This window comes from Anomaloglossus baeobatrachus, chromosome 2, assembly GCF_048569485.1.
Source record: "Anomaloglossus baeobatrachus isolate aAnoBae1 chromosome 2, aAnoBae1.hap1, whole genome shotgun sequence".
In the NCBI taxonomy this organism is placed as follows: domain Eukaryota; kingdom Metazoa; phylum Chordata; class Amphibia; order Anura; family Aromobatidae; genus Anomaloglossus; species Anomaloglossus baeobatrachus.
Window position 1 is genome coordinate 347,991,360 of NC_134354.1, and position 13,025 is coordinate 348,004,384.

General features: G+C 43.9%; 1 long non-coding RNA gene across 1 annotated transcript in view; it reads right to left on the reverse strand.

The window, feature by feature from the left end:
• Positions 1-8,885: 8,885 nt before the first annotated feature.
• The window catches only part of LOC142291449 (uncharacterized), a 28,474-nt gene continuing 24,334 nt past the window's right edge, over positions 8,886-13,025 (reverse strand). Inside the window, exon 3 of the long non-coding RNA XR_012750485.1 lies at positions 8,886-9,116. This is a non-coding gene — a long non-coding RNA (uncharacterized LOC142291449). The remainder of the gene's footprint in view (positions 9,117-13,025) is intronic.

Genomic DNA, 13,025 nt, shown 5'->3' on the forward strand with positions numbered 1-13,025 from the left:
AACGTGAAGGAAGTTGAAGTGGCTTCTCCGGATGTGGCACCACTGTTACAACAAGGCTCTGTGGACGTGGAACCAAGAGTGGAGCTGGAGACCAGGAAGGAGGCACAGCTTGCGGGTCCCTTTGGCAACACAGAAGCAGCAGCTCCAGAGGCTCAGCAAACAAGAGGAAACCTAAGGATAGGAAATTACATATTAATAAGAGGCACCAGAAGAGGTACGCAGTGCGACCTCTACACTGACAACATACCTAAGAATAGGAAATGTTGCCCAAGCACTTCCCATAAGGGGAGGGTGCTTTATATACACAGAGCTGCTCAGTAATAGGCTAAGAGGGAATTGCACTCAAAACAGCTCTGTACTAACAGGACCTGCGATGATGTCAGAGGGAGAGGAGGAGTCAGAGATCACATGATTCCTAGTACATGCAGGGCTCTGCAGTGCCACTGTGGATACAGGAAAGCAGGGCGCACGCGCGGGCTGTGTCAGCTTGGTGAAACTGGTAAGTACAGAACGGAGCATGACAATGAATGATAACACAAAAACTTTTTTTCCATTCATGGTTAGTGGTTGAGTAAAGTCATTTATTGTCAAACTTCTGTGCTTTCTCTTTTTAATTCATAATGACAACCAAAAACATCCAAATGACCTTGATCAAAAGTTTACATACCCCAGTTCTTAAAACCGTGTATTGCCTCCTCTAACATCAATGACAGCTTGAAGTCTTTTTGTGATAGTTGTGGATGAGGCTCTTTATTTGCTCAGATGGTAAAGCTGCCCATTCTTCTTGGCAAAAAGCCTCTAGTTCCTGTAAATTCCTGGACTTTCTTGCATGAACTACACGCTTGAGTTCTCCCCAGAGTGGCTCAATGATATTGAGGTCAGGAGACTGAGATGGCCACTCCAGAACCTTCCCTTTGTTCTGCTGTAGGCAATGACAGGTTGACTTGGCCTTGTGGCTTGGATTGTTGTCATAGTGGAATGTCAAAGTATGTCCCATGCGCAGCTTCTGGGCTGATGAGTGTAAATTTGCCTCCAGTATTTGCTGATAACAAGCTGCATTCATCTTTCCTTCAACTTAGACCAAGTTTCCTGTTCATTTGCAGCGCACACATCCCCACATCATCAGCGAACCACCTCCATACTTTACAGTAGGAATGGTGTTCCTTTCATCATAGGACCTTGTTGACACCTCTCCTAATGTAACATTTATGGTTGTGGCCAAAAAGTTTCGATTTTGGTCTCATCACTCCAAATTACCTTGTTCCAGAAATTTGGAGGCTTGTCTCTGTGCAATTTGGCATATTGTAGGTGAGATACATTGTGGCATTTGCGCAGTAATGGCTTTCGTCTGGCAACTAGAGCATGCAGCCCATTTTTCTTCAAGTGCCTCATTATTGTATATCTTGAAACAGCCACACCGCTAGTTTTCAGTGAGTCCTGTATTTCAGCTGATGTTATTTGTGGTGTTTTTTTTGCATCCCGAACAATTTTCCTGGCAGTTGTGGCCGAAATTTTTGTTGGTCTACCTGATTGTGGTTTGGTTTTCACAGAGCCCCTGATTTTCATTTGTTAATCACAGTTTGAATACTGCTGACTGGCATTACAAATTCCTTGGATATCTTTTTGTATCCCTTTCCTGTTTTATACAGTTCAACTATCTTTTCCTATAGTTCCGTTGACAATTCTTTTGCTTTTCCCATGACTCACAATCCAAAAATGTCTGTGGCTAGATGACAGATGCAAAAGTCTGTATGGATCCCAGAAACTCAGTCAGCTTTTATGCACACACACACACACACACACACACACACACTGATTAGAAGCAAACAGGTCACATGTGAGGATGTTACCTTTATCAGCCTTTCAAACCTATTTGTGTCACCATCTGTGCATGTTATCAGGCCAAAATCAGCAGGGTATGTGAACTTTTGATCAGGGTCATTTGGATGTTTTTGGTTTTCATTATGAGTTAAAAAGAGAAAACATAGTAGTTTGACAATAAATGGCCTCACCCAACCACTAACCATTAGTGGAAAAAGTTTTTGTGTTATTCTTCATATTCATCATATTTAATACTTTTAACTCCCTTCTTCCCTTCTGCCCCCTCCAACCTCCCTCATCTCTGCAGAAGCATTTGCTACACATTTCAAAGAAAAGATCGACCAAACCAGACAAGTCTTTTCTGCTCAACCACCACAACCCCTTCATGTAACAGACCCCTGCCCCTCCCCCATAAACTTCCTCCCCACCATCACTGAAGGAGAGCTTGCACATCTTCTCTCAAAAGCGCACCTCACCACCTGCGCACTTGACCCTATCCCATCCCACCTCCTCCCCAACCTCACCACTATCCTTATTCCAGCCTTAACCCATCTCTTCAACCTATCTTTAACAACTGGTACCTTCCCTTCTGCCTTTAAACATGCAACAGTCACACCCATTCTAAAGAAACCTTCCCTTGACCCAACCTCTACTACCAGCTATCGCCCCATATCACTACTCCCGTTTGCCTCAAAACTCCTGTAACAGCACGTCCATGCTGAACTTTCCTCCCACCTCTCCTCTAACTCTCACTTTGACAACCTACAGTCCGGCTTCCGTCTACATCATTCCACTAAAACTGCCCTGACTAAAATCACAAATAACTTACTTACTGCCAAAGCTAACAACCACTTCTCTATACTCCTACTTCTTGACCTATCCTCAGCCTTTGACACTGTCGACCACTCCCTGCTACTACAGATCCTCTCTTCCCTTGGTGTCAGAGACCTCACCCTCTCTTGGATCTCTTCATACCTCTCCAACCGCACTTTTAGTGTCTCCCACTCCCACACAACCTCTTCATCCCGCCATCTCTCTGTTGGCGTCCCTCAAGGCTCTGTCCTGGGACCCTTACTCTTTTCCATCTATACATTTGGCCTGGGACAACTCATAAAGTCCCATGGCTTCCAGTACCACCTATATGCTGATGATACTGAGATCTACCTCTCTGGTCCAGATGTCACTTCTCTGCTGTCCAGAATCCCAGAGTGCCTATCGGCTATATCTTCCTTCTTTTCCTCTTGCTTCCTAAAGCTCAATGTGGCCAATGTGGCCAAAACTGAACTGATCATCTTTCCTCCGTCTCACCTACACTCTCTACCTGATCTACCCATTACAATAAATAACATCACGCTCTCCCCAGCACCCACAGTTTCGTGCCTCAGAGTGACCTTTGACTCTGCCTTGTCCTTCATACCACACATCTAATCCCTCACCACCTCCTGCCGTCTTCAACTCAAAAATATTTCCAGAATCCATCCTTTCCTCAATTCTTAATCTACAAAAATGCTAGTGCACGCTCTCATAATCTCCCGCCTTGACTACTGCAACATCCTCCTCTATGGTCTCCCTGCTTACACGCTCGCCCCTCTTCAGTCCATCCTTAATTCTGCTGCCCGAATGATCCACCTCTCTCCTCAATACCACCCCGCTTCTCCTCTCTGCAAATCCCTCCATTGGCTCCCAATCTTCCATCGTATCCAATTCAAACTACTAACACTGACCTACAAAGCCATCCATAATCTGTCTCCTCCGTATATCTCTAAACTAATCTCTCGCTACACTCCAAAACGTAATCTCCGGTCCTCCCAAGATCTCCTTCTCTCCTCTCTCATTCGCTCCTCACGCAACCGACTCCAAGACGTCTCCCGAGCATCCCCAGTCTCCTGGAACTCGCTGCCTCAACATGTCAGACTGTCTACTACACTTGCAAACTTCAAACGGAACCTGAAAACTCATCTGTTCAGAAATGCCTATAACCTTCAATGACCCCACTGTCCCACCACCGTGCGGAGCTGCCGCCCCACCACCGTGCGGAGCTGCCGTCCCACCACCGTGCGGAGCTGCCGTCCCACCACCGTGCGGAGCTGCCGCCCCACCACTGTGCGGAGCTGCCGCCCCACCACCGTACGAAGCTGCCGCCCAACCTGCACCAGACCTACTGTCCTCCCCAAAATCCTTTAGAATGTAAGCCCGCAAGGGCATGGCCCTCTTCCCACTGTACTAGTCTGTCTATTGAAACTTGTATATGTATTCTGTATGTAACCCCCTTCTCATGTACAGCACCATAGAATCAATGGTGCTCTAAAAATAAATAATAACAATTCTCTGGAAATAGGTCAAGAAAGCAAAAAATCTGCCGGGGTATGTAAAGTTTTGAGCACAACTGGAGCTGCAATTACCATGTTGGACCCTAATCCATGCTGTCCATGGTTAGGACAGAGGAAGCATGACTTAACTGTCTGGTCACCTGTAAAAATGTCATTTGAAAGTAATAAAATTGATTCAGGTCCCATCTGCTTTTGAGGTGAAAGAGTTCTTCATTCACATTACTAAAAGTTGACATTTCCACCATTATGTGTAAGGTTTTATCGATTTTTTTTTTATTTAAAGTACAGCATATTGCACCACACCATATAAGTATGTGTATGAATTTACACAACCTTAAAAAGAAGTAGTCGTATGGTGGTTGGTATGCAATTTCCTTTATATGTTCCTATGAATATTTGGGTTTTCTTAATGTATGGTACTTTTTACAACACTGCTTGTTCCTGCTGAAACTGGCCGCCATACAGGGAAGCATGAATTGACTAAACATATGGTTTCTAAAACCTTTCTGTCTCTGAAAGAAAATAAAACATGGTAGAAAACTAGAAATACCTGCCTGTCATTACATCAGTACTATGGACTTTGAATAGAGCGCCAGCACACACACATATTCAAATGGGTTGGACCCCCATGGATCTTTCAGTAGTCACCTATCCAGTGTATAGGTGACAACTTGTTAAATCCTGAATACCCTTTAAAGATGTGCATTGCCTGAAAGTTACCTTAGGCATGTATAGCTTTCTTCCAATGATTTAAATGCATTATGTCAGCAGGATTTCACCTCCTAAAATATGTATACGTACATGTAGCTCTTTCGAAGTCCAGCAATACCTTTGCATGGCCATTACTGAGAAATCAATGTTTGAATTGATATGCAAATTAGGCTGTAGATTATTCTTATTTATTTAGAGAGCATTATTGATTCCAAGGTACTGTACATGAGAAGAGATTACATACAAAATACAGATACAGAGTACAAGTAGACAGACTGGTACAGAGGGAAAAGAGAGCCCTAGGCTTGTGGCCTTAAAGTCAATAGGCTAATGGGGAGCAGACAGTAGGTGGGGGAGGGATTGCAGCAGCTCCGGTGGTGTTGAGGCGGTAGCTCCGGTGGTGTTGAGGAGGTAGCTCCGGTGGTGGTGAGGCGGCAGCTCTGCTGGTAGTGAGAAGCAGCTCCGGTGGTGGTGAGGAGGCAGCTCCGGTGGTGGTGAGGTGGCAGCTCTGGTGGTGAGGAGGAGATAGTGCCGTCATTGCAGATTGTAAGTTTCCTTCAAGAGATGAGATTTCAAGTTCCATTTGAAGCTTGCAAGTGTAGCAGATAATCTGACATATCGAGGCACAGAATTCCAGAGGATGGGGGATAGTCAGGAGAAGTCTTGGAGGCAGTTGGATGGGAAACGGATAGGTGTGGAGGAGAGTGGGAGGTCTTGGAAGGACTGGAGATTGTGTGGGAAGATATCGAGAGATTAGTTTGGAGGTAAGTTTCTGTCACTTCGGCTTTATAATCTGCCTTTTACTGTGTGACTTGTGATAAAGGAGCCATCAGTCAATGAGAAGGAGGTGGTGCTGGGAAGGGAATAGAGTTGGAGTGACGGAGGCTTCATATCTACCATAGCTCTACAACCTCTTGTGAATATTAATTCAAACACTGATTTCTCAGTAATGGAGGAACGGACTGGCCATGTAGTGGTATTTCTGGACTTAGCTTTGAAACAGCTACCTGTTCATATAAATAGTTTTCATTGTGACATCATGCTGACATGTTCCTTTTAAAACGACCATTGACTTAATCTTTAAAATTAGTGATTATAATTTTATTTGCTGATGGAAATGTATGATTTTTCCCACATATTTTTTTACTATCTGTTTTCTACTAAAAATATCAGTTTTGTTTAGAATACAATATTACAGGTCTTTTGTAACATACTGGAAGCAGACTTATTGAACCTATATTTAACCAATCAATGAGCAGATTATTGGTTCAAGTGAGGTACAATACATATGCAAAAAGGACTGCACACAAACCAATGTTAATTAACGTGATAGTTTGCATGAACGCTTTGCATTTTTGGACGAGACTCGTCCATAGACTGAAGTGGGTGCAAATAAAAGAAAACATGTCATATGGACATCATTAGTATGACATCTACTGAAGATCCATTGCACAGGACTACGGTAGGCCTTTTATTATTTTTTTAATTGTGGATGTAAAACATGGATGTCATACAGCTATCATACAGATGTCAAAAACAGACATACAGATGTCACACTTTATCCACACGATAGGTGATAATTGTAGGTCACTGGGGTCTAACCACCGAGATCCTCATGGATCCATAGGCAGATATAAGGATGTACATTTGGGTCGGGACATCTGCAGTCATTGTAAGCATTACAATCTGTATATAAGGACAGTGAAATATAGATGTCTTAATCCTGCCTTTTAAAAGGTTGGTCTGCAAAACCAAACAATCTGTGGACAGATGTGGTTCTGCTTTACTTTTATAATTATCAAAATCTAAGCTACCTGCAGCTGCGGCTAAGGGCACTTAGGAGTGTAAACATGATGTGCTATTCTGAAGCCCAATGTATAAACAGTATGCCCCAAAACTCTGTGCTTCAACTTGTACTTCCTGAGTTTTATCATTTATGTCCATGACCAGGCAAGAGATATGGAGCCCTATCTCACAAATAAAGAATTCTGACCAAAAACATATTTAAAGAGATTATCCAGGACTATTTAATTTTTTTCTACTAGTGCCCTAAAAACTAACAGATAGGTTGCTAACTCCCTGTCTGTTAGGCCCGGCCCCATCTCTGCCGGCACAGAGTGATCACAGACCGCCTCTGCCAGTGACGTCATGTTGCCAGAGCAGCAGCTTCTCTTCCGCTCTGCTCTGTTGATGGGACGTGACTGACGACGCCATACTGATTGACAGTCGGCTCCTCGCTACCTAACTGCAGAGGAAGAGCTGCTGTGTTGACTTGGAGCCGCTGAATCGCCAACAGGAGCAGTCAGTGACCGCTTTGAGCCTACTGGCTGTTAAGTTCAGGCCCAATGTAAAAAAAAAATAAAAAAAATAATCCTGGATAACCCCTTTAAGGAATTAAAAACATAATAGCGAAAAAAAATGTTCAGACAAGAATAACCATCCGCGTGGCCTTAACATCAGAAATAAAAAAAACTACTTAAAATACATTCCAGTCTATAAGACATTATAGATTATTGAAATCTTCAGAAATAGATTTAGTTCCTAAATAATCCTAATATACATGAAACCTGGCCATCTAAACTCAAGAACAATGTATCACTTTCATGTATTGTATGGTAGAGAATCCATTGAGCTTTTGTTGTTATGTAAAATCAGAATGGTTCCACTTAGATAAAGTAGTTCATTCATAAATTGCATAGGGCTTTTCTATTAGCTTTGACAGCTGCCTGGAGTATGTGTTTTCTCAGGCTGCCCTCAGCAGGCATTTAGGCATTTACTCTAAATGCCAGCTCCTCCTCTTCACACCCCTGAGAGAATAAACACAGTGAAACAAGGCTGTGCCCTTTCAGTAGAATTCTGTGATAGCTTCATCCTAGGAAGCAGTATGTGTCAATTGTAGGATACGTCACCCAATTCCATAGGCCTTATGTAGCAGATTTCCTTCATTAACACCGAATTGTCCAGAAGTAGGATTGAAGCGAATACGGGGATGCCGGGTAAAAATGCTCATATCTGGTAGAATCAAGCTCCAATCAGACCGCTTCTTTATTATTGGGATTGGGGTAAATTAGTATCAGTGATAATTCAGATAATCAGTCATTCTAACATTTTCTCAAGAATAGAGGGATTTTTAATTTGTTCACTGTTCACTTCCTGGGCTACCAGCCGCCTCTGCAGCCTAGCAGTGGTGGCCAGTCTAGGAGTACACTACTGACATGCTCATATCTACAGAGATGTATAGCTTGTAAGCGCTGCTCTGAAGTGGGCCAGGTTTCTGGGTCTGACCAGCTTTTGTGCCACTGTGCTCCTTCAATTCTGTAGACAAAGAGTGAACACTTTAACAGAGAAGCTCAACCATGCTGCTGGTCCTAGCTGTCAATCAATCAGCAGCATACTGCCACGCAGCAGTCAGATACCGGGAGGCCTGGGAGCGGTGAGTTCCTGTTCAACAACTCCTCTAGGCAGAAATCTAAAAAATACTGAGAAATTGATACACTATGTATAACATGCAATACTAAGGTTTATTTACATGTCTATTGCATGACATATAGCTATATTCTATACTTACACCTTGACATAACACATTTCATTGGAAACTCATCTTCCTAATCTAATACAACAAGCAGACTTGTATAACGCACATTTGATTTTTTAATGTTGCTTTTTTCCAACGTTTAACCCCTTGATGACCTAGGGTGCATATACGTCCTAGTTACCGTTGGCTCATGCAGCAAGCCCGCAATCATCCGCGCACATCTCTGCTTATCTGTTTAGCAGACATGTGTGGCTAACAGACGTGGGTGAATCAGAGATCCACCTGCTCCTGTTAACCAATCAGATCTGTTAGGTCCGGGTGATGGTGGATCCTCTGGGCCGTGTACCGGACTCCCCCAGTGAGGCTACCTGGAGCTAACCCCTATACAGGGACTGTCCAGTCACCGCACCAGAGGGCCTAGGTACACGGTAGCCGGAGTACTAGCGGAACCGGGTTAGCGTCCCACAGGAACGGGTAAAACGGAGTCTTTGGAGCCACAGAGTCCTCAGAGATAATTACGGAAGTCCAGTATGGGTGACGGTTAGGAAGCTCAGGCGGGATCCAGGTTAGCTGGGTGTGATGGAAGGCAGCTGGGTGAAGTCGGAGATACCAGACAGGCACAGGCTGCCGAAACGGTGGTTGGATTCCCCGCCGACGGACACCTGAGGACCTCTTGGCAAGACTGGATTCAGGGACCGGTTACGGAGGCAGAGCAGGCTCTACGGAAGAGACAAGGTCTTTAGTATGAGTAAGACACAAGGGGACCTGGACTTCTAGCTTGCAGAACTGGACGAACAGGCGACGCCCTCCAGGCAGGGAGCTCCTAATATACCTGACCCTGACTGATGCAATATCCTGTTAGGGAGTGCAGGGCCTTTAAGAGGAAGTCAGTGACCGCGCGCGCGCCCTAATGCACATGCGTGACGCCCGGGTGCCGGAGGCCAGAGCAGGGAGCGGTGCCGAGGAGGACGTGTGGCTGGTGGCAGGGGACCCGGGGACCGGAGCGGTGAGTGAGAAACGACGTCGGGACCCGGGGAGCGTGACAAGATCACACTCTCAAACTCTGACAGTGCGATCTAATGCGCTGGTGGGGATCGAACTGTTACCCGCTGCCATCGGCAGCCCCGTGTTGCGATCACGGGGCGCCAATGGGCTATCATGACAGCACAGGGTGATATGATAACCACATGATATCATATCATAAACACAGCATTTCTACTAATCAGAGCGATGTTGGAGCATCGTTCTGAACAGTACAAGCAATCAGAGTTTGTAGGCATAAAATCCACAAGGGGCGTTAGTAAAATAAATAAAAAATGTAAAAAAAAAGGTTCTAAAAATATTAAAAAATAAAAACAAAACTAAAAGTTCAAAAAACCCCTCTTTTGCCCCATTGAGAATAAAACAATAAAAAAGACACATATTTGGTATTGCCACATTCAGCAATGCCCGATCTATCAAGATATGAAATAAATTAATTGGATTGGTACACGGCGTGGCGAGAAAAAATTCCAAATGGTAAAATTACGTTTTTTGCTCGCTGCAACATTGCATTAAAATGCAATAACAGGTGATCAAAACATTGCATCTACCACAAAATGGTATAATTAAAAACATCAGCTCAAGACACAAAAAATAAGCCATCACTGAGCCCTAGATCCCGAAATATGAGAACGCTACGGGTCTCGGAAAATGGAGACAAAAGAGCTATTCTTTTTTTTTTTTCTTATAAACTTCAAACGTTTTTTCACTACTTAGATACATGTTTGGTATCTACGAACTCTTACCGACCTTGGCAATCATATTCTCAACAGTCAGTTTTACCATATTTTGAACACTGTAAATAAAAAAAATCGTGCAATTGCACTTTTTTTGCAATGTCACTGCACTTGGAATTTTGTTTCACATTTTTCAGTAGGATATGGGGCAAAATGAATGGTGTCAGTCAAGAGTACGACTTGTTCCAAAAAACAAGTCATCATATGACTATATTGACGAAGAAATAAAAAAGTTATGGCTCTTGGAAGAAGGGGTATAAAAAAGAAAAAGAACCAATTATAGCTAAAAAAACATTAAAATCTGCTTTCGGTTCAGAGATCCCTATAGCAGAAACTAAGAATCCTTTTCCATGGACCAACCGGTGACACTAAAGGCTGCTTTACACACAACAATATAGTTAGCGATCTCGTTAGTGATGTGACACGCCCAGATCGTTGTTACGATTTGCCGAGATCGCTCATAGGTCGTGTTGTAGCGGTCACAAGTACACATCTCATAAACGACGCTACATCGTTCAGCAATATAATTGTTTGGCCAAGTCGGTCGTGTGGATGTTTTTCATCATTGGCAGGGTGTCAAATGTAGCAATATGTCTGCTGTGTTCCAAACGACGAACAATATTTTGAAACTGAACGACGTGTCAACGGTCAACGATTTTCACCCTATTTGCGAACGTTTGGAGTTGCATGTAGGTGTCACATGCAAAGACGTCTCTAACGATGACGGACGTGCGTCACGAAAACAGTGACTCCGACGACATATCATCAGATAAATCATAGCGTGTAAAGCGGCCTTAAGTGATGGCCAATCAGTAAACCTTTACTAGCCTGTTTACACAGGCAGACAAAATTAAACATTGGGTGATCGATAACCAAACGCTCAGGCTGACATATTTCGAGTCCTGTTTATATAAGATGATGTACCACCAAGACCAATGCTTTTTCCTGCTGCACAAAAGATAATTTTACCAGATTAATGAGCGTTTTGCTCATTTATCGGGTGATTCTCAGCCTGATTATATTGAAAAATTATTGTGATAGTCTGTCCCGAATATCTGTCAGTGTAAATACACCCTAAGAATGGCTTTATGTTCTCCTCAGCTTACAGTGCACACATGGACATTGTGTAGAGTAGCTTAGTAGAAGGGTCCTGCCAGCACTAGTAACAGTACAGCAGATGTTCTCATTATTCGGAAGGCTGCCGCATTATTTCTATTACTCTAGGCACCTACAGTTCCCGAGGGTACAGATGCTATCCATTGGTGCATATAGTGTGTTCAATGCCATGTATGCATTAACTCTTCCCATAAAGTATAATCTGATCTCCTTCTTTTGTCAAGGAAATAACGACCACGTTCCAGCTCAGCACACAGACCCAGGCTTCAGCGTCACTGTTGTCTGTAACAGCAAAACTATTGCTTTGTCTTTGCCATGCAATACACACACCCAGCACTAAAAATAAATGCATATAAACACAAGCGAGCGATGAATCAGATAAGGGTATAATTAAGGCTCAGCACATACAGTACATTCCTTTCATGGAATGTAAAGGATTTATGGTTAGTAAACAGGGCAGGCTATATCATAGACTATTAGATAAAGACCTTAAACTAAATAAACATTATATATTCAAATCTGTAGAAATGTTTCCCCAAACATATCGCAGAAAAGTCAGACAGCACTGCAGATTTCAGTTGGACTGGTCAACTATCTTATGTGTTTGAGGGCCTCATATCTCTATCCTATAGTTCTCAGTGGACAGCTCTCCTCAACTGGAAACTCATGTATGCTCAGCCAAACCGAGCTTCCATGTATGGAACAGTCAGAAGATTGTGATGACAGCAAGAACCTTCACTTGGGCTCCAGATGAGCATTTTTGGGCTTCAGAATATGTTTATTTTCCACTAAAGTGATGCAGTTTAAGCCAATTCTTGTTATGCATGCTTTTATTATGCCTATTGTCATGTGCTGTCGGGTGGCACCACATACTGCTTAGTAATCCTATTTAGATAAGAGTGTCTCCACTGCTATTTGCAGCAGGACACAACTGTGGTGGCCCCCTTTCCTGAAGACATGTTTGTTTTTAAAGGAAATCTGTCACCACATTTGACCTATCTAACCTATTAATCTGGGCATACAGGTTATAGGATGCTTACAATAGTCCTACCTGTATAGGGTGCTTTACACGCTGCGACATCGCTAGCGATAGCACCCGCCCCCGTAGTTCGTGCGACATTTGGTGATCGCTGCCGTAGTGAACATTATCGCTACGGCAGCGTCACACGCACATACCTTTTCAGCGATGTCGCTGTGACCGCCGAACAATCCCTCCTTCAAGGGGAAGGAGCGTTCGGCGTCATAGTGACGTCACAGTGGCGTCACTAAGCGTCCGCCCAATAGTAGAGGAGGGGCGGAGATGAGCAGCCGGAACATGCCGCCCACCTTTTTCCTTCCTCATTGCCGGTGGATGCAGGTAAGGAGATGTTCAACGTTCCTGCGGTGTCACAGACAGCGATGTGTGCTGCCGCAGGAACGACGAACAACATCGTACCTGCAGCAACAACAAAATTTGGGAAAAGAGCGACGTGTCAACGAGCAACGATTTTTCACATTTTTGCGCTCGTTGATCGTCGCTCTTTGGTGTCACGCGCTGCGATGTCGCTAACGGCGCCGGATGTGCGTCACTAACGATGTGACCCCGACGATATATCGTTAGCGATGTTGTAGCGTGTAAAGCACCCTTATGTCTCATATCAGAGGCCTTGTGGATAAATCATCTTTTATCACTTTATGTAAATGAGCTCTTCCAGGCTATGGGGCACATTCTGCCTGGAAGATAACTCAGCCTCC